At 40.0% G+C, this 12553-nt stretch overlaps 1 protein-coding gene across 4 annotated transcripts in view; it reads left to right on the forward strand.

Moving 5' to 3' along the window:
- The window catches only part of PRR16 (proline rich 16), a 143589-nt gene that overhangs the window by 62054 nt on the left and 68982 nt on the right, over positions 1-12553 (forward strand). The window contains exon 1 of one of the 4 annotated variants that reach the window (XM_083577135.1): positions 4336-4357. The exons of the other annotated variants lie outside the window; for them this stretch is intronic. The gene's annotated coding sequence lies outside the window, so the exon portion shown is untranslated. Of the gene's footprint in view, positions 1-4335; positions 4358-12553 lie in introns of those variants that run through there. 4 annotated transcript variants of the gene reach the window in all.

Below are 12553 nucleotides of genomic sequence, written 5' to 3' on the forward strand. Positions count from 1 at the left end.
TTAGGCTAGTGGGAAAACAAACACAGAAAATAAATCACTGTCATTTAAACTGAGCTAATTTATTCATTTTAAAATAAATATATGTATAAGACATTACAGATGCATAGTAGGCTCGTTGAATAGCTGAACAATTCATAGGCTGGCAAGCATAGTAAAACATTGTATATAACTGTTAGCATGTATATTTTGTAGTATGCTATGCTCTGTGATTATTTTAATTTAACTACCATGTGTTAAATTCACATTAAGCTACATTTTCATCACAAGATCGTTTATTGAATGTGCTTAATGCAAAGCTTCTAAACTTTGCTTTTGAATCACTACTTTATTATACAGTTTGTTGAGTGCAGGAATATTAGCTGGAAAGCATCAAACAAGGATAGCTTAGAGTAGGGAAAAGGAACTTCTTCTTTTCAATATTTGCACTGCAGTTTATCACACATTCCATCTCGAACATCTCCATGCATTCAGATTTAATTCAATGACCCCCTCCTGAAGATATCACCATTGGAACAGAGATAAGAGTGTTTTAGCAACTTAATACTCAGAGCAACAGAGCTTGCAGATGTGTTAAGCCAATCTGTCTCACACAAAAATGCAATTAGGGTAACACCCAGCTGCTCATTAAGTTGACAATACTGAGATCACCATGTATCTTTTTCCAGAGAGCGTAGCCATGTTAGATGGTTGAAGCAAACCAACAAAAAGCCTATGGGGCCAGCTTGCATGGACTAGAGCCCACTTATTCCTCTTATGCCATGAAAACATTCTTTAAGTTTAGCAGAATACCATTCATTGTGTCAGCAAATCATACATAACTTGGAGTTCTTAGTTATTTCATTTAAATTGCGAGTGACCTTAAAATTATGTTTTGCGTTTCAATTTCAGCTGAATGGATTTTAAAGCAGGTCTTCTGACTGGACTTACTACAAACACCCTAGACAGGGGAAATGTCTAGAAATGGCACTGTGAGCTTGTGCTCTGCAATTTTTCAGCACAATAAAGGCTTCATTTGCAGCAGCTCCAGGGAATCTCTGTACTTTATGAAGTAAGAATATTGAGGTGTCCCTTCAAGGGGTTCAGCTTCTTAAGGAAGACTGGACCTTCAGAGAGAGCGTACCTTTTAAGGCTCAAACTGGTCGGGAAATGAACAGAGACCAGACCAGGATATACAAAAGCAAAGCGGCTACAAGCCTGATCTTTATTAAAGCTGTTGCAACAGAGTGCTCCCCTCACCTGCAGGAGAGAGGAGGAGGACCCTGGACAAAGGTGTGCAAGCCATTATATAGACTTATACGTAGCTCAAGACCACCCCCAGAAACATCATACATACATCACAGAAGGGGTGTAGCCCAAGACCACCCCCTTAATAACATCAGAGAAGGGGCAGACTACAACAGAAATCTGAGTGCATTGTTTTTTCTCCTGTCTGCTAGGTTACTTGATGATGATGATGATGATGATGATGATGATAATAATAATAATAATAATAATAATAATAATAATAATAATAATTTATTATTTATACCTTGCCCATCTGACTGGGTTTCCCCAGCCACTCTGGGTGGCTTCCAACAAAATATTAAAATACAATAGTCTGTTAAACATTAAAAGCTTCCCTAAACAGGGCTGCCTTCAGATGTCTTCTGAAAGTCTGGTAGTTGTTTTTCTCTTTGACATCTGGTGGGAGCGCATTCCACAGGGCGGGTGCCACTACCCAGAAGGCCCTCTGTCTGGTTCCCTGTAACTTGGCTTCTCGCAGCGAGGGAACCGCCAGAAGGCCCTCGGAGCTGGACCTCAGTGTCCAGGCAGAACGCTGGGGGTGGAGATGCTCCTTTAGGTATACCGGACCAAGGCCGTTTGGATTGGATTACCTGGGCATTCTTGCCACTCTTTTGTTATGATAGCTACTCAACTCCTAAATCCAGGTCACAGGTCACAGGTTTACCCTGTTCATATCTTAAATGTGCCGTTGAGACAGGATTTGTGAGCAAAGAGACAATGGGGAGGCTCTCCATTTCCTTCGACCTTGCAGAGAAATATTTGAGGTCAATTTAGAAGAGAGAAAATGGTTTCAGGACTTTTCTGTGGGTTTCAGACATGTGCTTTACATATTTGTATTCTTATAAAAATATAAATGTTTGCTTGGTTTATGAATATCTCATTCATATATATATACGACCTTAAAATTCCTATAACACTTTATATGACTGTGATGCTCCTATTAACCCCCAAAATAAAAATAAAAAACCCAAATCCTTTAAATCCACATGTCGCTTTCCAGACTATTTTAGACCAGATAAGAAGGCAACCCGATCTTTTCCACCTCTGGATTATAATAGGCACTGCTCTAGCATTTGGACAGAGGGTATGAAAGGGTCACAAGTGCAGCTAATATAATAATGGCCTCAAGTTGTCACTATAAAGAGAAATCGTGCTCACTGAAGAATGAATAGCTTTGCATGCAAACGGGGATGCTATAATATCTGGAATAACAAGAACCTTCCAAGAAATGGATTTGAAAGAGCCTGCAGTAGTTTTCTGGTCTGTTGAAAGACACAATCCCTTTCACTCGGATGGTGAAATAATTTGTGGGCTCCAAGAGACAGTCTGTGACAATTGTAGAACAAGGTAGCCAAACTATCAGAGGCAGGGTGGATGAGTCTGCCATTCATTGTCTCAGTGCAAATCAACGAGTTCCCTGGACTCTCATATTTCTGTTTGCTTGGCAGCTGTTCACAGATGTCATAAATCAACACTGAGGTCCCTGCAGTAGAATAGTTCTGGCTAGTGCTAAACAGTGAGTCTTAGTCTCTGGAAATTTATTTGCAGGCTTGCTTTTTTTTTTTTTTTTTACTTGCAAGTTGTTACCAGCAGATAGCATTGATTGCCCCTTCTTTGATTTGGCAAGTTTAGCATACGAGTCTATGGGATATTGATGAGACCTATATATATCATGCACTTAAAGCGAATTGAAAAGCAATCAGTTGCTCTCATTTACAAGCCAGACATTATTTGATTTTTCCTCCTCTCCTCATCATCCAATTCTTCACATGCCAGAGGGTTCTAGAATATGGGCTAGATCTTGTTTCATAGAAATGTTGTTGGTCGGAGTCCATAGCTCACAACAGCTAGGCTTGGGGCCGGACCAGCACATGTTGTTTGAAACTTGAGAGAGAGATCTCCAAGAACAGGAAGATCTCACAAAATATGAAGGGGAGTATTTCTTTATAGGATGACTCAGCAGAATTTTGGTGAGGAACTTTGGAGAAGAGAAAAGCTTACCCTTATATAGTTATTGTTACAGCATTTGGGCATCTGAAGGCAGCCCTCTTTAGGGAAGCTTATAATATTTGATGAATTATTGTATTTTAATGTTTTACTGGAAGCCGCCCAGAGTGGCTTGGGAAACCCAGCCAGATGGGTGGGGTATAAATAAATTATTATTATTATTATTATTATTATTATTATTATTAATCTTATTTCTTATAAATCCATCTTGATGTAGGTTTATAGTACATATATACAAGGTTGCTTCTGGCAAATAAATTATTGGCCTATGAGCTGATTAAAAAAGCTAGACCATGTGCATATGCTTCTGAGTAATAATAATAATAATAATAATAATAATAATAATAATTTATTTACACCCAGCCCATCTGGCTGGCTTTCCCCAGCCACTCTGGGCAGCTTCCAACAAAATATTAAAAATACAATAAAACATCAGACTTTAAAAACTTCCCTAAATGGGGCTGCCTTCAGATGTCTTCTAAAAGTCAGATAGTTGTTTATTTCCTTGACAAGGGCTTCCTCCTGCTTTGTCATAATATTGAAGAGAGAAATCTCCTGCATGCCACTTCAGTTTTCAGAAATACTGTTTTGGGTCCTAATATAAGTTAACTTAAAGTTCACCCCCATCTGATTTGGGGCAATTATCCTCTTTCCCCAGTAGCTCTGTATGTCTGATCCAACATTATTTAGGAGGGGTCCCAATCCACCAAAGAGGCTGGTTGTGGGACATTTTTCTGAGCAGGGGAGGAGCGGGCAGGAAACTTTCCTTCCATGAACTTCCTTAACTCAGGATCCAAACCATTATGTCTGTCTGTGTTTGTGCCTGAAGGGGTAATTGTCACTTGAGTGTCTGCAGGCACAGTCTGCACAGATTGAGAAGTGTTCTGGCCATGCATATTTTGGAGATGGTCACTTGGAGAATTCCCATCTCTAAATCTTTACATTGCAGCTGTTGAGTGTGGATTCGAAGCAACTGATGGACCTTTAAAAAGTAACATGGGGAAAGGCTTTTAACATTTTTCCACTATGAAAAAAAAATAGCCTAGAGAAGAAATGCCATTTGAAGGTGAGGCTGCACATTCTTCCTGTACAACTCATGTGTTTAATGCATCTGCCCCATAGAAGCCCTGCTGATACTTGCCATTACATATGGATAATAATAATAATAATAATAATAATAATAATAATGCCACTCTGGGTGGCTCCCAACAGAATATTAATAATACTAATAAAGCAATAAAACACCAAACATTATATATATTTTAAAATAATTTTTATTAAGTTTTCCATTTAACAATCCAATCATATCACATTAATTAATCCGAATTATACCAATACATATAATAAAATCATAAAATCCAAATATTTTGCCGAATTTTTAAAATTTTTGTTGGGGATACCCATGCTTCGAGCTCATTAAGGGTCCAATCATCTCATAGTTCTGCTGCTTTGATGTTCACAAGTCCCATCTTCCAATCTTCTTGTTGTTATCGTTTTTATTCTTAATAACCTCTGAGTTGTTTCCACAAGTGAGTTGAAGCAAACAAAAACATCAAACATTATAAACTTCCTTAAACAGGGCTGTCTTCAGATGTCTTCTAAAAGTCATATAGTTGTCTTATTTCCTTGATATCTGATGGGGGGGAGTGTTCCACAGGCTGGGCGCCACTACCGAGAAGGCCCTCTGCCTGGTTCTCTGTAGCTTCACTTCTAGCAGTGAGGGAAGTGCCAGAAGGCCCTTGGAGCTGGACGTAAGTGTCTGGGCTGAATGATGGGGGTGGAGCTGCTCCTTCAGGTATACTGGGCTGAGTATAAGGAATGAATATTATTGACATTGAACAGGGGTCAGCAAACTTTTTCAGCAGGGGGCTGGTCCAGTTTCCCTCAGACCTTGTGGGGGGCTGGACTATATTTTGGGGAAAAAAATAATGAATGAATTCCTGTGCCCCATAAATAACCCAGAGATGCATTTTAAATAAAAGCACACAGTCTACTCATGTAAAAACACGCTGATTCCCGGACCGTTCACGGGCCGGATTTAGAAGGCGATTGGGCCAGATCCAGCCCCCAGATCTTAGTTTGCCTACCCATGACATTGAAGATGGAAAAAAGGCAAAGTGTGGAAATATTGATAGGAGCTTCTTTTGAGTGTGTAGACGCATCTCATTTGCACCCTTATGGAAACGGTCATTACTATGTCAAGTTAGTACTATGGATGCTTTAGCTGAGATTCGTGCATTTGCAGGGGGTTGGACTAGATGACCCTTGGTGTCGCTTCCAACTCTACAATTCTGTGCTTCTAAGCCCAGTCTTTAAAATTAAAGTAATGGCTGTGCATCAGAGTTTCCAATCATCTGCAAAAAAAGCTTTAAGTTCTACGCACACTTATCTGTAAATATTGAAATAAGTGGGACTTGCTCTCAAGAAAACACGCAGAGGATTGGTTTGCCAGACTGTGTGTTGGTAGATCTGCATTTTACATCTGCTCTGTAGTGCCTGGAAAAGCCCCAATGGCTTAATTGGTTTTCCTGATGCACCAGCTATTAAACCTTTTAAATTACTGTTGAGCCAAAAATGTATCACAGTTATATCATTCGAATGTGGGCTATGATCCAAAATTGTATATGTTCAGTGCATGCAGGTTGTTTTTTTTTTTAATACTGCCCGTTTACTTTTCTGAAGTCATTTCTTAAATGCTGCTCCTTTAGAATTTCTGAATATTTTTTTAAAAAACCTTCCCTAAGTTTAAACAAAGATTTTGCAGTAGAATTTAATGGGAACCCATAGGGAGGTGTTGTGAATTGGTATGCTATGGCAGTAGAACACTTTAATGTAAATTAATTTAATAGAAATTTAATTCCACTGGTACAGAGTTATTTCTCTCCGATTTGCCCAGTACGAATTTCTGCTGGATGGTGAATTACTGCTGGCTGCTCTTTCATATCCTGGTTGCGAGGGGGGAAAGATCATTTGGTTGCCCACATTCTTGTACATGCTGAGCCGAGAGAAATATGGATGTGTACCATCATGCAGAAGCTGGAACATTATTTTTCAAAGGCTACAAAGAGCAGCAGTGAAAGTACTTCCTCCCTCTGTGGAAAGCTCATGAAAGCCCTTTCACTACAGAGGTGGAACTGATAACATGTTTTCAATTTCAGCTCTTCGATTAAGGGGCTTCTCTGTGTTGAAAAGAATGCACGAGATAGACTGTTGCTGTTTCAGTCTTTGCAGGGAATTTGTGGTATGAGCAACTAAACATTTTGTGCATGTGAATTGTCACTAGGCATGCTCAGCCCCTATTCTGCAATGCATGTCTGCTGTGTAAAACTGTACAGTCGTACCTTGGTTATTGAACGGAATCTGTTCTGGAAGTCTGTTCAACTTTTGAAAACATTCAAAAACCAAAGCGTGGCTTCCGATTGACTACAGGAGCTTCCGAAAGCTCCGGCGGATGTTTGGGTTCCAAAAAACGTTCTCAAACTGGAACACTTACTTCCCAGGTTTGCTGCCTTCGGGAGCCAAAATGTTTGAGTTGCAAGGCGTTCCAGAACCAAGGTATGACTGTACTTGTGTGTTTATGTGTACTGAATAAGTGCACAATTGTAGTTTGGAAATTAAGGATATAAGAGCTATTCCATGGGCTTTCCATGCATAACTGTGCATAGAGCATAAATGGAGGAAACACCATACTTTGGAATGAATGTTTGTTTATATTTTTCTTTTCTTTTTTCTGTTGATTACTTATGTTACATAGTTTTTAAAACCAATAAAGCATTTAAAAACAGCAACAACAATGGAATCATAGGCAGCAAATGAAAGGGAATGAGGACCTACCACACAGTACCTTACCATCTAATTGTGATGGTAGTAGAATCCTGAGCAATGAAAATTGCCTCAAGCAAAATTGCAATAGGGAATGGGATAGTTTGAAACATCCTCAAAGTTAATAAAAGTTCCGTTTTGATGAGTAGAATCCACTACTGTGTGGAGAATTGCAATGCTTATTTTTATGTTTAGATTTAGGTCATTAAAATTCAAAATGTAAATATATTGCTATATTTTGCATTTTCTTCACATTGGTGTTTGCATGTGAGCATGCATTATAAGACAGACTTAAGTTCTGGTATCTTATTTATTTATTTTAACCCCTAGAGTTGAAATCTATAGCAGAATGTGTCAAAGTATTATTGAAGTGGCCAATGAATAATACATTTTAGTTAAAGAAACGATTGCAAAGTCAGGTGTAAATCCACTGGATTATGGCAAATGGATAACTGGAGAATTTAACAGTGGATGTTTGCGTAAGGGAATGATGATCTAGTTGGGTTAATCAGGCACAAAATCAAGAACATGGGGAAGAGCACAGATTTTGGTTCAAAAGACAAGAGATTGATCATGTACACATAACATAATATAGAGTAAAAAGAGAGTGGTGTGCAGCATCTGCGCTGAAACAGCAGCGTTCGAAACTCCCATCATTCTAGGCGCATTTTGCGACAAGGAATTTCATTGGTGTGAGCAGTTTCTGAGCTCTGGGTGCAGTACCGCGCCTATGATTTCATATTAAAATTGCAGAGTGGAAAGAAAGGAGGACTTTTTTCTGCCGCCCCACTTCCAGCCACTCTCTGAAGACTGGAGAAGAGACCCTATTAAGTATATTAGGGGGTCAGGCAGGGGAAGCATGGGTTTGTTTTTTGCAGTCTTCAAATGAGGACTAGGCTATGTGGAAAATGAATATAAGATATTAGCTGCAGTTCATTCATTTTCAGCTTTGTATTCTTTTTGTAGAAAAGTGTGCCTAGACATTCTGTTATTGTGCCCACAACCTAGGTTTAAGGTGCCATTTAGCTCCTAGCTTTCATATCTCACATACCATTGCTCTTAATCTGGATTGCCAATGGCTTCTCCACATTCAGTTGTCATCATAAGGCAGGAACAGGGCACCTGTGGTGTTACAGATATTGCTGGACTTCCAACTTCCATCGGCCCTAGCCAGCATGACCATGGATCTAGAACTGGCCTCCACAGTCACTTACGGACTCACTGTTAAAACCATGTTCTTGGAAGACAATCTTACTCAGCTATGAGTGATCGCCAAAGAAGAAGAGAGAAGAAGACCATTGATCAGGAATGATGGGACTTGCTTGCTATAAAGGAATGTGCCTCATTCCACACTTTCTTAGGTCTGTCAGAGGAATCATTAGGCCAGGCATCACAACATCTCTAGAGTAGTGGTGGAGAATAGGGCTTCTTGCTCTTTCACGTGCATTCAGTTTGCCCTTCAAGTGACCCCTTCTTCCTCCAGTGAGTAGTGTTCTGTCTTTGGTGTGATTGGGAGCAGGTCTCGGCCTCACACTCTTTCCACCCTGCCCATTACCCTTGTTTATTTTAATGCGAAATCTTCATGACCCTGCATAATGGAAGTGGCTAGAAAGTAGCTTCTATACTGCGAGGTCACTGAGCGGTGCTAAATCAATGTGACACCTCATGCGTTGCCCTTTGAGAGCATGGGGGCAGGAGCGGCAAAGCAGATTTCAAGCATGAGACGAAATATATTCATACAGAAGACATCTGAAAAGATTCCATGATTCTACTTTCTTGCTGATAGCAGGACCCATGAAAGGCTTTGAGGTGACTTCGGGAAAACTGTTTAATTAGAAATGGGCTGCAATCCTATACTCTCCAGCCCATGGGCCAGGACTGGCTCATGAGGGGGTCCGGTTTGACCTCTGAGGTCATTTTCTACAAACCACAGCCATCTGTTTATCAGCTGAGGTCAGCTGCTGGGCAGGAGGATAGGGCTAAATCCTGCGTTTGGCTGCACATCTGGTTCCCAACAGAGAACAGGCTCACACAGCCAAGGCGGTGGGATTTCATCTCCACTCATCACCTGATAAGCAGGGGTTAAATGTTGCTCAGTTCAAACAGGCCCAGAGGGGGAAGTCTGGCAGTTCTGGTTTTTGGAGTCTCAGTACACTTCCTTCCCCTTCTCCCCCTTTGCCAGAGTCAGGGCAGAGTGACTTTGAGAAGAGAACAGGGGAAAGGAGGAAGAGGGGGTAAGATTGAAATAAACTCCCTCCTCACAGAGCTGTTGGCTTGCGCCATCCTGCCCTTGGCAAACAGTTCACATTTTTTCCTTCCTCCTCTTTTGCCTGTCAGCAGCTTTCCTTCAGAAAGCTGTTCCTTGGTCAGGGCAGAATGACTGTGAGAAGAGGAGGAGGAGAAGAGAGAGGAGAAGCTGGACTCACTCTCTTCCTCTTTCTGCTTCTAGCCTGGCAAGGGAGAAAATGAGAATCAAAGGAGCAAGACGCAAGCCCAATGGCACGGAGGAAGAAGAGAGCTCATTCTTACTCTCTGCTCCTCCTTTCTCCTTCTTGTCTTCTCACTGTCACCCTACCAAGACCATGGTGCAAGGAGAGGAGGGAAAGAAAGCACCATTGGCAAAGGGTTTTCAAACAGGATTGCACTGAAGTCCCGGGACTTCAAAGCACAGCATCCCCTGACGTCAGGTGATTATCAGGTGAGTCTCAGGTGGACAGCACTTCTCACCTGCCACATTTGGCCCACCGGGGTGGGTGGGGAGATAATGATCTGCCCCCCCATCCAACCAGAAAAGCTAGCTCACCCCTGTTATGCCTGGTTTCCTGGACGCAAGCCCGACTGAACTCATTGATAATAACTTTTGAGTAGGCACGCAAAGATTTCACATTGTAAAGGACTTCAGACGTCTTAAAGAAATCTCAACTCCTGTTGCTACGAACTGCAACTGTACTTGAATTTTTCAGCATTATTGCTTCCCTTTTGCCACATTGCTTTAAGTGGCTATGGCAACGAGTGGACCTGGTGGCTACTCTGAAAAGGGAGGCCAGGCGTTTGACTTCTAGCGGCTGGTGCATGCTGCACCATCAGTAAGTGTGGCTGGCACTGAGCTGTTCAAGCATGCCTTGGTCTCCTCTGGTCTCTTCCGTTTCTCAGTCTTTCTACTTTTTATTCAGTATAGGCATTGCTGGTTCTTGTATAGGACCTTGTAGGAATTTCTTTGCCCATCAGCTGGTCTTGCTGTTTCTTTGTTTTGTTTTGTTTTTGCTCCTCTCTATTGATTTGGTGGCAGGTGTACTTAGAGAGTGGCAGTGATTAAACAGGATAATTGGCCGCACTGTTTGGTAGGTATGAGGTATTATCAGGTAAGGCTGAAGGACGTTATCCCAGTGTTTCCCAAGTTTTTTGGGCCACCCTCCACTTGGTTCCATAAAATCATCCCCAGTACCCCTAACCCCCACTGAATGAATTGTTCAGAATAGTTTTACATGAGCCATTAAGGAAGACAATAGCACAATAAAATTCAAAACAGTAACAATTAATTGCACATTTATTCAAAATCCAATTAAAACTGTAAGTTTAATTAATTCAACAAAACTGATGAACTTGATCCACTGGGACCAGCTTTTCAAAGTCTGATAGTCATTTAGCAAGAGTCTTAGATGCCACATTTAGCAACTACTTCACTGTTCAGTGAATTCTTAATGTGATGGATGGGCTTGATGAAGTGATACCATAGATATTCAGTTCAAAAGAGAAAAAAATTACACTTGTTCTTTATAGCTATAGGTTTCCCAGAAGAAGAAAAAAAACTAACTTATTAGGCATGAGTGTAAAGCATTGCTCCACACAAAAATAAATATATGCTCTGATCTAACCTTGTAGCTAAAAAAAGAATATGCAGCAAAGAATATTGCATGAAAAATATTTTTTTATAAGATATTTATTAAAATTTTTAGTACAAAAAGAAAAAACAAAAAACATCATTTTAAACAAGAAAAGATAAAATACAAGAAAGAAAAAAGAAAAATCAAAAAGAAAGAGCAGAGAATTAAAATCCATTAAGCAAAAAGAAAAATCAAGGAAAAATACAGCAAATCTTCCCATTACTTATCTTTCATTAGCTTATTTCCCTGACCTCCTCACACCTCCCTTTTTTGTATTCTACGTCAATTATCCATTTCAGCAAATCCTTTCCCTCTTTTCAAATTTTTGTCCTGTAAATTTATCTTGATATTAATATAACTTTACTTTCCCTCATTTCACCAATTAGCAGTCTGTTTTTCCTAAATCTTTGTAGCATTTCTGCTAAAATCACATAAATTCATTCCAACATCATTCTAACATTCATTAATTTTGCAATGTTTCTGTAAATAGTCTTTAAATTTCTTCCAATCTTCCTCCACCGACTCTTCTCCCTGGTCTCAGATTCTGCCAGTCATTTCCGCCAGTTCCATGTAGTCCATCACCTTCATCTGCCATTCTTCCAGGGTGGGTAGATCTTGTGTCTTCCAATACTTTGCAATAAGTATTCTTGCCGCTGTTGTAGCATACATAAAGAAAGTTCTATCCTTCTTTGGCACCAATTGGCCGACCATGCCCAGGAGAAAGGCCTCTGGTTTCTTCAGAAAGGTATATTTAAATACCTTTTTCATTTCATTATAGATCATCTCCCAGAAAGCCTTAATCCTTGGGCATGTCCACCAAAGGTGAAAGAATGTACCTTCAGTCTCTTTACATTTCCAACATTTATTATCGGGCAAATGATAAATTTTCGCAAGCTTGACTGGTGTCATGTACCACCTGTATATCATTTTCATTATATTCTCTCTTAACGCATTGCATGCCGTGAACTTCATACCTGTGGTCCATAACTGTTCCCAGTCAGCCATCATGATGTTGTGTCCAACATCTTGTGCCCATTTAATCATAGCAGATTTCACCGTTTCATCCTGAGTATTCCATTTCAACAGCAAGTTATACATTCTTGACAAATTCTTAGTTTTGGAATCTAACAGTTCTGTTTCCAATTTTGATTTTTCCACCTGGAAGCCAATTTTTTTATCCAAATTGTATGCCTCCATTATCTGATAATAGTGAAGCCAATCTCGCACTCTATTTTTTAATTTTTCAAAACTCTGCAGTTTTAATCTGTCTCCCTCTTGTTCCAAAATTTCCCAATATTTCAGCCATTTGACTTCTATATTGAGCTTTTTCTGAGCCTTCGCTTCCATTGGTGACAGCCACCTTGGGGTTTTATTTTCAAGCAAATCCTTATATCTTATCCAAACATTAAACAGTGCTTTTCTGACAATATGGTTTTTAAACGCTTTGTGTGCTTTGACCTTATCGTACCACAAATATGCATGCCACCCAAAAAAGTTGTTAAAACCTTCTAAATCCAACACATCAGTGTTTTCAAGAAGCATCCATTCTCTCAGCC

The sequence above is a fragment of the Podarcis filfolensis genome (assembly GCF_964270895.1).
Source record: "Podarcis filfolensis genome assembly, chromosome: 11".
Lineage (NCBI taxonomy): Eukaryota > Metazoa > Chordata > Lepidosauria > Squamata > Lacertidae > Podarcis > Podarcis filfolensis.